At 37.0% G+C, this 14,278-nt stretch overlaps 1 long non-coding RNA gene across 1 annotated transcript in view; it reads left to right on the forward strand.

Moving 5' to 3' along the window:
* Positions 1 to 519: 519 nt before the first annotated feature.
* The window catches only part of LOC141252941 (uncharacterized), a 47,792-nt gene continuing 34,033 nt past the window's right edge, over positions 520 to 14,278 (forward strand). The window contains exon 1 of the long non-coding RNA XR_012314159.1: positions 520 to 772. This is a non-coding gene — a long non-coding RNA (uncharacterized lncRNA). The remainder of the gene's footprint in view (positions 773 to 14,278) is intronic.

Consider the following 14,278-nt stretch of genomic DNA (forward strand, 5'->3'; position numbering starts at 1 on the left):
CAAATTGAAGAAAATGAATGGCTATTTCATGGATCCATTGTCCATAGACACTAGGCTTGTGATTCCTCTGCACCCTCTGCCTGCCTCCAGGGTTTGAATGACAGGTCACTGTTGAGATTCCAAGCGGAAGAGGAAGGTCTTTCAAGGACAAGAGACAAAATCTAATTAGCATAAAACTTCATATGGTGATTAAAGAAGAACAACGCGGATATCAATGTAATTAACATTACAGCACTATTACAGTCATGTTTTTACTTTACATTACAAAATCATGCAGACAGGTTCTCTTTAAGAATTCTGTTTCAAATTAAGTAAATAAACGTCAGTTATAGAGTGTTATAAAATGTTACAAATGTAGTTTTCCTTTAAGTTTTTTTTATGCCTTATCCTAAAATAAAGGTAGATGATGGGTTAATCTCAACTCCAGCATGTCTGACTGGTCTCTTTGTTGTTTGAACAGCGCCTTGCATTCATTTCTGACAGCTGCATCATGGCAGCCTTTGTTGATCTGTTTACTCACATTACTATTTCAGTTTCAAAATGATATTTCAATTGAAAAGGAAACACGCTATGTGTACAAAGAAAAAAAGACCAAACTATTGAAATACAAGCACTCTGGCATTGAAGAGGAAGCAGATGTCTGGTCTCCAACTGAACCAACAGGAACTTTATAATGAGACTTCATTCTCACCTGTTGGCTGAGAGTCACTTGTACTCATTCGTGTACCTGCTGTCTGACTTCTGAAAATCCCACAGACACACGGAGTTCTGGGTAATCAAGCATTCATTAATTATTCTATAAAGGAAGTTTTAATAGAATTTCATTTTCCTGTCCACTAATGATTCCATATTTGTTTTTGCATTTTATTTATGATCTAATACACAATCATTTATAAACACATAGCAAAAGTTTATTTAATTCAAAAGTGAAAAATAAAATATTTAAAAAATATCCATTGCAATATAACACATTGTGGCACAGAAATATTTAAAAACTGTTATTATAAAACTATGAGAAGCCAGCTAGTCATTAGTGAGTTACAGCAGAGGAGGCAGTTGTCATGTGAAGATATGATGTACAGTTCATTCTATTATTTTATCAATCTCTAATTTAACAGCAGATTTGATTGATTTTGTACTTATCGTAATGGTATGTTGAGTTTAGGAGACAAAGAAAATTGTGATGGTTAGAGATGATCACATCTTTTTCAATTCAAATTTCATAAAATGTCAATTAGCAGCGAATTGATTCTCTAGGAATTACAATGTTTAACCCCTTTACCCCCGAATGTGGTTTGCACGTTACTGGCCAGGCCAATTTTTACAATTCTGACCACTGTCACTTTATGAGGTAATAACTCTGGAACGCTTCAAAGGATCCCACTGATTCTGAGATTATTTTTTTTGTGACATATTGTACTTCATGATAGTGGTAAAATGTATTCAATATGACTTGTGTTTATTTGTGAAAAAAACGTAAATTTGGCAAAAATTGTGAAAATTTTGCAATTCTCAAAATTTGAATTTTCATGCCCTTAAATCAGATGTCCGCTTCAATGGATCCCACTGATTCTGAGATTGCTTTTTCGTAACATACTGTACTTCATGATAGTGGTAAAATTTATTCGATATGACTTGCATTTATTTGTGAAAAAATCTGAAATTTGGCGAAAATTTGAATTTTCATGCCCTTAAATCAGACGTCACATGTCTACTTTACATCAGCACAATTTTAGAACCAAACATTTTTTTGTTAGGAAGTTATAAGTGTTAAAAGTTGATCAGCGATTTCTCATTTTTCCAATAAAATTTACGAAACTGTTTTTTTAGGGGCCACATCACATTTAAAGTGACTTTGGGGGGCCTTTATGAGAGAAAATACACAAAAGTGACACCATTCTAAAAACGGAACCCCTCAAAGTTCTCAAAACCACATTCAAGAAGTTTATTAACCCTTCAGGAGCTTTACAGGAATTTTTGGAATGTGGAAGAAAACAATGAACATTGAACTTTTTTTTCACAAAAAAGTTACTTCAGTCCCAATTTGTTTTATTTTCACAAGAGTGATAGGAAAAATGGACACCAAAATTTGTTGTGCAATTTCCTTTGAGCACGCCAATACCCCATATGTGGGGGAAAACCACTGTTTGGGTGCACGGCAAGGTTCGGAAGGGAAGGAGCGCCATTTGACTTTTTGAATGTAAAATTTGCTTGAAATATTAGCGGATGCCATGTTGCGTTTGGGGAGCACCTGATCTGCCTTAACAGTGGAAATCCCCACAAGTGACATCATTTTGGAAATTAGACCCCTCAGGGAACTTATCTTGAAGTATGGTGAGCACCTTGAACCCTCAGGTGCTTCACAGAAGTTTATAACATTGAGCTGTAAAAATAAAATGTTCAAATTTTTCCAACAAAAAAGTTTTTCAGCCCCCAATTTTGCATTTTCATATGGGTAACAGGAGAAATTGCGCCATACTATTTGTTGTGCAATTTCTTCTGAGTAAGTTGATACCCCATATGTGGGAGAAAATCACTGTTTGGGCAAACAGCAGGGTTAAGAAGGGAAGGAGCTCCATTTGACTTTTTGAATATAAAATTTCCTTAAATAATTAGCGGACGCCATGTTGCGTTTGGAGAGCCCCTGATGTGCCTAAATAGTGGAAATCCCCCACAAGTGACCCCATTTTGGAAACTAGAACCCTGAAGGATTTTATCAAGGGGTATAGTGAACATTTTAAGCCCAGAGGTATGACACAGAATTTGATAACATTAGGTCATCATACTGAATAAGTTGTCATCAGTCTTGTGCGCAAGTGCTCGCTACTTGAGTTTGCATTGGGTACTCGGGTATACACCAAGTATCGATGGTGCTCGAATTACTTTCTCAAGTCCCTGCCCCGCATGTTTCATGGTTATTAGACACCCAAAAAAAAACATAGCATAGCAGTGTTTTTTTTGGCTGTATAACAGCATATGGGGTGGAGACTCGAGCATGTCATGAGGGGAGGGAAGAGAAAGTAGAAATCATTTTAGTTTTTTACAGTCTAGGCAGATTGGTTCTAGATGCACAGCTCATCATTACAGAAAAGGATAGAAAATTTGATTGTCGTTCAATTCTGAAAAACAGAGAAGATAAGTATGGCAGTCTCAATTTGTGAATAAAAACAAATAGATTCAAGAGTGCAGAGTCAGTATAACTTTTAATTGATTGATCAGTGATATACTGCAGCGAAGCACCCTAATAACACCACTTTTTTTTATTGTTCACAGATTACAAACAAAAGGGCAGTTTAAATCCCATTAACTCTAATTTTCCAACTAAAAAACCAAGGCTTGTGTGTCAGAGAAAGTATGCTGCCTGGACAACCCATAAGTTCTATCAGTTTTTGCATTTATTTAGCATTTTTTAATGCAGCTGTCTTCCTCACAAAGTATGCATGTTTACATTTTTTTTAACATTTTTGTTGTACCAGTCCAATATCACGCCTCATTTCAAAGTTGGGTACCTACTTCCTGGCATTGGTTGCTACACATCCTTTTGGGGAAAGGGTAATTCATCTACTTAAGCAAAAATGTAAAAATAAATATGTTTTACATTGAATCAAGACATTTAGCTGTACATGTCTATTTTGACACACCTGTTTAAGCCAATTGGAGACATGTACATGCCACAATGATGAGTGTGCTGTCATTTAATTAGCATTTTGGGCCAACATGTGTACCCTACCTAGCATTTCTGGATGATTTAAACTTTTTTCAGGGTTGAAAAAGTGTGGTTAAACTTTTTTGTTAACATTATCTTGATTCCAAAATGTATGGTTAAAGAAAAGTGGCACACTCAACTGACATGGTAACGTAAGGGAAAAAATTACTATATTGTGGCAAAAAACCGATCCAACAGTAGTAGTACCAAATGCAGGTTATAATTGATCTCCTTTGCCTCTGGAAAGCGTATAAATGAGGAGGATGCCGAGGGCATAATGGAATACGTGGCATGTAACTCATCACAGTCACAGTAGGATGATGTTTTCTCTGACTGCAAAATAGTCAGAGTAATTTTTCTGTTCAGTCAACCTCTTCCGTCACCAAAACATGATCATTTACATCCAAAACTTTCAGAGTTGTCAATAAGACATCTATCCATTCAGCCATATAGTTCCCTAACCCAAAGCACCCCAAGGGATAAGGAGGATACTTCAGATGAAGAAGTTCTTCCAGGTGATTTATTGGATGAGAAGGACAGTCAGTCTTTGTACTTGGATAATGTTATGACTAATAAAGCACATTCACACAGGTAACATACAAACCAGAGAGACAAATACCTGAACCTGACATGTCCCTATTCAGACTAGTTAAAGCCATTCTCTAACTCTAGTCTTTCCCTGCTTGACCATGGAGGATGGCACCCTAAGATAACGCAATGTCGCCCCCACTTGGTGGCTGCTTACCCTGCATGTTTTCAGTAGCTCTTAGGATAGCTATAGTAACAGTTCCCTAATGAATAAACGGATCACACAAAAAACAACTGCAACCAACACAAACCACAGTCATGTGAATGAATTCAACAAGTCACCAGCAGGAAACACAAGTTTTCCCCAACTTTTTTTCCCCAAGTTTTCCCCGAAAAGTGATAGGACAGACAAACAGAGTAAATGAAGGACACCTTTGTTAAGCTAGATAGACAGCAGCCAGAATAGCAGAACCTAAGCACCCAGAGAAAAGATGTGTCTTGCGTAGCAAGGCAGAAAAAGAAGCCGACCACAGAACACAAACTCAATGGTTCAAATCCAGGAGCATGACAGATAACTTGGGTCAGATGGAAGACACAATTCACAAGTCCAACTGTGGTACTGGTTCTACCAGTGGACGATGGTAGGGGCACTGTCACTGGTAGTGGCATTCTGAGTTAGGGCAAATTTAGAGGCAGAAATCAGGCAGGGATCTCATGACATTTTACATATTGAGACATCTGTGAGCTGGTTCATTAATAATGCGGCTGTTGGTTGGGAAATAAGTTGGAAGTATTTAGGAGGTGATGTCATCAAAGATGAAGGGTGGTGTAGTCAGCATTAAAAAGCAGAGCTGATGTCTGGCCAATATATCTTCAGGGGGGGAAATCTGACTGTTCTGATCAATGTATTGCAATCCAAAATAAAATAAAAATAATACATAAACAAATAAAAAATAGAGCCCAAACACCTTTCGTATTAATGTACAGGTGCACAAATACGCTATGTGGCCAATATATAAACATATACATACACAATATGTCAGCACACTGCTATTAATGAATACATGAACTCCACTATTGCTTTAAACATTAAAAATATAAGGTACTTAGTTAGCACTTTTTGATCAAAGAGCTCAAAAGCCATCCAACCATGTCAAGGTGTAACTAAACATGGATGGTCCCTATCACTAATGTTCTACCTCTCCATGTGCCAAATCAGCCTCATCTGAATGGGGAAGTGAAAGAAAACCAGGCACACAGTAATTATAAACTTGTCTTGGAAGGATGTTTAAATAAGGGTTCTAAGCCCTGCAGGGGCCTCACCCCAAATGTATACTACAAAAAAATAGGGCTTGCACACCTTTAGTATTAAATTAATGTACATGTGCTCAAATTCGCTATGAGTGGTGTGGCTCCCACCTCTTCAAGTCCCTCTCTGTCAAATATACTGTTGCATGGGAAACAGTGCACAGGTTGCTAACTGGGCAACTGCTCAGAAAAATTAGAGCAAGGCCCAATGCTGGTGGTCAAATTTTAGTTCACAAGGGATGACCTTATTTTGACCACAATACACCATGACGAAAGCACCCCTGACTGTGCTACCACAACAGATGATCCCAAAACCAGATTGTAATCTGCATTATAAAAAATCATGGGGGTTGTTGATCTCTCAAAATCATGGTACAAAAAGTGTCCCAGTACTTCAGAAACTGAAGGTACATGAATTGTATTAAGGTCACATTTCCCCAGTGAAGTCCCCCAAACTGCAAGGAAGGGAATAACTCAGAAAAAGTACAGCGTGTTCCAAAAGAAGGATACAAAAGGACACAAAGGCTCTCGTAAACCTGGCCTTTGGATTAAGGTTTGCTTTAAATCATAACACTAGTTCATGAATTATTAAAATTCTGATTTATCCTGTTAACACAAAAGCCTTTTGTAGTCTAATATAATTTATATAATAATAATTAATAATTATATAAAGTATAATATATATATATATATATATATAATGTATATGTATAATATATTATAATTTATTATATAATATATTATACTCTGCACAACTTACATGCGCCACCAAATTATAAATTCAAATAGCAGTAAAACCCTTAATTTATTAAGCCCCTAGATAATTTCCTTGCGGGTTTAATTTTTAAAAGAGGATCACTTGTTGGGCGTTTCTTCTTTTATAACATCTCCAGGCCTCTGCTAATCTGGCATACCACTCGTATATCACTCCAACAAAATCCACATTCCTACATAAACATTTTCTTGGAAAAAATTTAATTTTTCATGACCCAAAGTTATAAACCTTTGTGAAGCATCTGTGATTCCAAAAGGCTCACTCCAACTGAAAATAATTCCTTTTCCAATTAAATTTTTTTGGGTGCATATTCTCTCTTTACATATTGAGAAATTGAAACATTTGCCATTTTAGTTGAAAGAATGGAATTTTTTTCTTTTATTCATTCCACTTTGCAATAATTCCTAGGACTCTGGAGTGTTAAACTTCCTGAATTAGGTTTTGAATACTTTAAGGAGTATAACTTTTGGGGTTTTTCTTAAATATAGGCCCCTCAAAGTCATTTTAAAACTGTATAGGTCTACAAAAAATGTTTTTTACATGTTGGTGAAAAAATGAAAAACTTTTAACTAGAGATGAGTGACTTTTTTTCGATTCAAACTCATCGAATTTGCCGAATTGTCCCCAAATATTTCATTTGCACCGAATAAATTTGTGAAAATCTCAATATTGGAAAACTTTTATTGCTTGGACATGCAGAAGTGGGAGAGAAGAGAGAATCCCACTGACCATAAGAGATTACACTTTAAAGAAGAGAGAGAGGATCCTGCTGACCATAAGAGCTTACACACTACAGAAGAGATAAAAATTCTGAAGATGGAAAATGACCTTGTGGTACAAACTGTTCTCCACTGTTCTCCACTGAGCTGTGATGGCTCAGGTACTGACCACCACTGTACAAGATATAATAATCCGTAATTTACAAAATGATGTTGGCCAACTCATTGATGCTTCTGCAATTCGGGAACTGATGCAGGGAAAGATTTTTTCATGACCATAAATCGAATCTCAAAATGTTCGAATTCTTCTTAAACTGCAAGTTTTAGGAAATTCGACTCAAACTCGACCCTCCTTTAATCTATCCTCTTATCTCTATTTTTAACTCTTATAACACCGCAACAAAATAAAATGGCATTTCAAAAGTGATGCTGATGTAAGCTGGATATATGAGAAATGTTATTCACTAAATATTTTGCGCTGGATGACTATCTACTATAAGGGAATAAAAATGAAAAGTTTGAAAATTACAAGTTTTTTCAAAAAAATCCAAATTTTTGATATTTTCATAAATAAATGCATTTTTTACCTACATTTACAATTATTTGTAGTGCAATTTTTCACAAAAAAAACATTCTCAGAATCACTGGGATTAGAGGAAGCATACTTAAGTTATTACTAATTAAAGTAAAATTTTCCTTTGCAAAGTTCTCAATTTTTGTATTAAAAAATTATTTTTGAGGTCATGTGAAGTTTCCTGGTAGAATACTATGCAGACTTAGTCCCCTGCCCAGGACATAAAAGGCTATGGTAGTGTTTCTTTAATTATACTCCCTGTAATCACTCTGAAACAAATGTCATGGACCTTCATGCAATGAAAGATGGTGTGACTGTTCACAAAAGACTAAGGGCCCAATTCATCAAACCTATTACGCCAATATTACAGAGTAAAAATCTTTGAAAAGTTGCATAATTTTGGTGCACTAAACTCGAGGCTACACTAAAATGTTGCAACTTTAACCCAGCTCTGACAAAGTGGGTGGGGATGGAGTAGGATGGGGGGCGTAGCAACCATTGCTCATCAAATTATGCCACAAATCTTACTCCAGCAGGGACTGGAGTAGAATTTGTGAGGAGGCGCACATAGAGGTGCACGTCACGTCTTATTAAGACCGATGTGTACAATTTGATTTATTGGGTGCTTAGAATATGTGTACACAACGGCTTATAGACGGTGGAGTACCTGCATAGTTTTTAAAGCAGAAGACACCTTAGGAAATTGCTGGTGGTGTTTTTCCTGAAGCATCTGCTCTATCTTTTTCAATGTTTCTGCTGTGACTTTTGTTCATAAATTCACATGTAGAATCATGGCAGCTTCCAATCGGAATTCACCTGAAGAAGGGTCAGGTCAGTTCTTTTAGGCTTTTGAAGCCATTAAGAGTTAAAAAAGACAGAACATTTGCATAATAAGTGATTTTGACATTGGTGTGCATTTGTTCATTATTTGTAATGTTTATTTAGCACCTTTTCAGGCGGGTTCCAGGCATAATCTGGCAAAAAAAAGACATTGTGTTCCTTAGGGTGATAATTTTGGACAGTTTTTCTTTACATTAAAAAGCGTGAAATTTCTGTCTTTGCTGTGTGTTATAAAACAGGCTATTGGTTACAATCCAATTTCTCCCTAGCCAAATATTTTACGGTCACTTGGACATTATTAAGGCTATGTTTGCGTTAAAGAGCTCAAAGAGGCTTTAGTACAATCCTTGGAGGACACATAGTGTTACACATGTCTTTTTTGGCCAATTAGAGGCTTTGTAGTATTGAGATTCACAGCAAATTGATTCTGTGCAAATCAATTTTTTAGAAATATTTGTCAAACCTGGCAAATTTGAATTTCAGAAAATTTGATCATACTACACAGTATCACTCATAGATCACACAGTGGCACTACTGCTCACAGTTCTCCTATCTCTCTCCCCTATCAATTAAATCTCTGTATTTTTAACAGATTACTACACTTATCTTTTTCATGTCTGCAGTTGTACAAAACATTATTGTCTGGAGTATTTTTCCATTGTTTTAGAGCAGTTTCTTTCTATCTCTGTTGTTGAACTGTGAGCTATGATGACATTTCACTATTTTAAAATGGCTGCTGTATTCCCTGCCTCAGCTTATATACAAACTATGATAGCCCCTTGTTATTTGATAGCTTCAAGGCATTATGGAGAAGCCCATGCGGTTGCACTTGACATTTTTAGGTTGATTCGAATTAATTGAATCACCAATTGTTTACATCCGCCAAGACCTACAAATTTCAGAATATTCTACGTGAAATCAATTTGCATCAAATCAATATGCTCGATTTTATTGATGGTACACAATGGACTGTAGAATGAGATAACAGTGAGCTTGTTGCAACTGCTGGGCCTGTAGCAGTTGTGACATGCTCCATTCTCCTGAACATTTAATATAGAAGATTAAGATTACAGACCCTGCCACCAGACAAGCTTAGTAAAAAATTTACTGTTATTCTGTAGTCTGCTATACACTGAGATACACAAAGGCTGAAAATGCCTAACAATTCAAAATGTTTCTTTAAACTGTATTGTAAAAATTTTTTATAATATTTTTATCCACAAATACTTTTGTATAAGAAAAAAAAACTTCCACCAAAGGTATCCACTCATTCATATGTTTTCTGAGTTAAAAATGTACCGTATTTTTTGGACTATAAGACGCATCAGACCATCAGACGCACCCCAAATTTAGAGGAGGAAAATAGCAAAAAAAATCAAAAAAAAAAGAATTTTAATGTGAAAATGGGCGTGCATCTTATAGTCTGAATTTAGCATACTGCGGAGGCAGTGGCAGTAGAGCGGGGTCATAGGAAGCAGGGTCGCCACTGCAGGAAGCCGGTGGCAGCGGGAGAGGGGCATGCTGCGGGCCCTGGGCTTGGAGGAGGGAGTGTTTTGGTGGTGCGAGGCAATAGCCATTGATCTCCCGGCGGTGAGCTTCAGAAAAATGTGGGTGGTTCGAGACAGGAGCGGAGTAATGGCTGTGTACATTGATCTCCTAGCGGTGCTCTTCAGGAAAATGGATCCAGAGGCGACGCATGCTCAGGTTGAGATCTCATCTTGTCATTGAGCCGAGATCTAAATCTGTGCATGCGCCGACAATGGCGCCATTTTCCTGGACCCCACCACAATCAGCAATGCACACAGTGGGGACTCAGCTCCTACCTCAAACGCCAATATTTTCCTGAAGCCCACCGTGGGGAGATCAATGGCTCCTGCTGCCTTGCACCACCAGAACACAGCCTCATCCCAGCCCAGGGGCCACTGTATAGCCCCATTAATGCAGCCGCTGGCTTCCTGCAGCGGTGACCCTGCCTCCTGCGACTCAGCTCCACCGCCACCACCCCTCCTCCCTGGAAGCTACATTTGGACCGTAAGAAGCAACCCCATTATGCTTCCAAATTTGAGGAGAAAAAAAAGTGCGTTTTATAGTCAAAAAATATGATAGATAAAGGGAAATCACTGTTTGGCCAAAACTGTTTGGCCATGCCCAGGGTGCAAGGAGCACCTGTGCTTTGTTTGAACAGTCATTTTGTGCTGACAAACATAATTTATTGTATTGTTGTACACACTGTGCATGTGCCTTTTAAAGAAGGTTACAGTGAAAATTGTTCTTCACTTCAACTCTGCATATAAGACCACAAATCTTTTTATACAGATCTATGATTCATTTGGACCTCATACATTCTAAAGGATCTCATGCCATTCTGTTTTTCAGTTTAATGATAAAAATAACATTTACTGTATGTGAAACGTACACATGTGGACACACATCTATACAAAACTCGTGGTTGTCATAAATAGTCATTTCAGTTTATTCTATTGATACTTACTGCCGACATTTACTACAGTGTAGTAAACAATAGCATGCAGCTGACTTTCTCAATTTGCTTATATAATGACTGTTTGGCCTGCATACAATTAAGCACTTATGTAAATAACATTACTGCTTTTTGGTTTGAAGCTTGCCGAGCTTTATAAGCGCATGATGGTCACATTTACAATTCTATGTATATACAGTTCCTGTGTTTGAACACATCACCAATTTCTGAGATGAATTGTTGACTTTAATATTTTCTCCTTACCCATGTGTGTTATATACACGGGACATAAACTCAAAATTAATCATTTGTTTTTAATGTAGAAACATAAATTGTTCACTTTATCATGAAGATCATTTGAATAAGGTCTAATAGGTTGTTTGTGAATCAATCTTTAGAAAAGGTCCGAGTGGTCAGTCTCAATTTGAGATCCAAATGGAGTTGTCTTCTGCTGGACTATTGAGATACTTATTTTGTCAGAGTCTGGAGTACCAGGAAATTCCCTGAAATGTATATGAAATGCTGAATGAACAGATTGCTTTAATTAGATCTTAAGAGGGAATCTGTCACCAGGTTTGTGCTACCCCAGCATAAAGCAGCATAATGTAGAGGGAGAGAACACCTGATTCCAGCAATGTATCACTTACTGTGCTGCTTGCTGCAAATTTGATAAAATCACAGTTTTATCTACTGCAGATCTAGCAGTTCTCTGAATGCTGAGCTGTGTATAACCCCGCCCACACCACTGATTGGCTGCTTTATGTGTACACTGCATAGGCAGAAAGCTACAAATCAGTGGTGTGGACAGGGTTATACAGAGGTTATGAATATGGAGGACTACATGACAGCAGGTTTACTAGTCCTCTAGTGATAATCTGCAGCTAATAAATCTATGATTTTATCAAAGTAACACCAAGCAGCCCAGTAAGTGACACATAACTGGAATCGTTGTCTCTATCTCTACATTATGCTGATCTCGGAATAGGTGGCAAAAACCTGGTTCCCTTTATTTAGGAATGTTCCTTGCCCCATGTATCTTCATTGAGGGCAAGCACAACAGATTCTTTCCTTTATGGGAATTATAATGTATTTACTTATGGTGAGAGTTTCTGGAACAGTTTTACTTGAATACATTTCTGTGTAAAACTTTATGACCACACATAGATATATACTTTGTTTTGTAGTATGATGTGACAAAAGGAACCACATTTTATACCATATTGTTGCTGCTTAGTTCTAAATGATGTTCCATTTCATGATGTAAGTCTTCCTCTGCATTTGTAGGCGAGTACTTGGTCTTCTATATGCAATGTGATAGAAGATACTGGGACAGATTTATCAATAGTGGTGTTTTATACATTAGTCTAAAATAAAGAGGTGATAAAAGGAAAGAAGAATTATACTGCACCAGATTTATTAAAACACCACTTAATAAATTAATTGACGTTTTCGACTGTTGTAAAGTCAGAAAATGAGATCTCTACCTTCTATGAACAGATGCAAGTGTTCTGCAAAAAACTTGCAACATTTTCTGATGTAAAGTTTAATAAACCTGTCTAAACATTTTTGTCAATGTTCCCTCCTGGTGTAAAGGTTAATCAATTTGTTTAAAAGTTATTCGCTGCCCCCCCCCCCACCTATTCACTGGCTTTTTTAACTTTTTTCTAGCAAAAATGTAATTATTTTTCCCAAATTGCAAATTTTAGGGCTTAGGTTGCAAAAAAACGAGAGTAAACTGCTGAATAAATGTCTAAAACAGAGATAATTGTAATTTTTCATCTCTGTAGTTTGTAAGAAAATGTTAATTTTATGGCATAAATATGGATAATGTTGAAAATCATACACTTCATACATATTAAAATGGCATTTATTAAACAAATTAAATTTGCCATCCAGTAGCAAAATGAAAATAGATAATAATTAATTTCTAAATGCTAGATACCTTTCTATGTATACTGCACCTCACAGATAATGACCTCATGCAATCTAGGAGATTCATTTGTTGGGACTTTAAATGTAGGTTAAATTCCTTTCAGTACACCATTTATTAATTTTTAACAATTTCTATGCAAGAAGAGCAAACAACACTCCATACATTATTACAATAATTTACTTTATTCATACAGAAATTCAATACAGACAGTAATAAAATAGACACATAAACAGACAAAAATAGAATGTGCACACGCTGATATGGGCAAGTCAAACAATGGGCAATACAATGTATTAGTAGTGGTATAAAAATCAAGCGAGTCCTCATCAGATGAAAGTAACCTCAATAGAGAGATCTCAATACCTGACCACAGAATGGTGCTACTCAATCCAATATGTGTTTTGCCGTTGCTTCCTTGGGTAGTGTGGTTTGATCCCACCTCCAGTCCTTTTTATTCTCAGCTGTACAGATAGTGTACCAATAAGATCATGATTACCAAGTCTGGATATCCTTTTTTCTATCCAAGGAGTCTTACAAAAGTGAACTGCTGCCATTCCCCACATGAGGAGAAGGATCGGGCGCAGTCAGTGTGATCAGAGAGACCAGTGCAACAGCACTAATCTTGGATTTGGGGAACTGCCCACATACGTTGAGCTACTACAGCCTAATGCAAGAGGTGGGCATTATGTGATCATGGGTGCGCAGAGCTGAGGGCACAGCAAGCATTTTCAGAAATATCTACTCGATCTCCATCACAATCCCTATCACAATCCATCACAATTACCCTATTATGAACAGGAAACTCCTCATGTATTCATAATCTCTGGATAAGTGTGAATCTGTCTATTCCCTTTAGTTTAGGGTTAGACGACCATTTTTCTTTCAACCGAGAAAGTCAGTAAAATTTTGCTTATCACACTCTGATCAGATTCCAATCAGAGTTTGATCAGAGTGTGGTCCGTTTTTCTCGGACATGGAGAATTAAAAAAAAAAAGTTTCTCCATCTTCTCCATTCATCATTCCTGTGAAAATTGGACAGCACTCTGACAACATCTGAGTGCAGTCCAATTTTTTTTCCTGGGTCCATAGACTTGAATGTCCAAATGCAATCCAATTATCGGAAGGAAATCGTGCATGCTGCGGAAAAAAATTCAGACACGTGCATGGCCTCGTCGAATAATATGGCAAAGAGTGCTATCGGTAAAAACAACGGATAGCACTCATCCTATTTTTTTGGGTTGTGCGCACAAGCCCTTACAGTGAACCAAACATTGTTAAATCAGGTTTAAATTGCCCCTTAATAATGCAGTGAAGAAAATTGTTAGGTAAACTGTAAGGCCCTTATAGGAGGTCTAAGGTTTTATCTTAAGGTGAGAATCAAACAGGCATAGAGACCTCACATGCCCTGACATGTTC

The sequence above is a fragment of the Phyllobates terribilis genome, unplaced genomic scaffold (genome assembly GCF_046119375.1).
Source record: "Phyllobates terribilis strain yellow unplaced genomic scaffold, ASM4611937v1 Scaffold_2__4_contigs__length_985480577, whole genome shotgun sequence".
In the NCBI taxonomy this organism is placed as follows: domain Eukaryota; kingdom Metazoa; phylum Chordata; class Amphibia; order Anura; family Dendrobatidae; genus Phyllobates; species Phyllobates terribilis.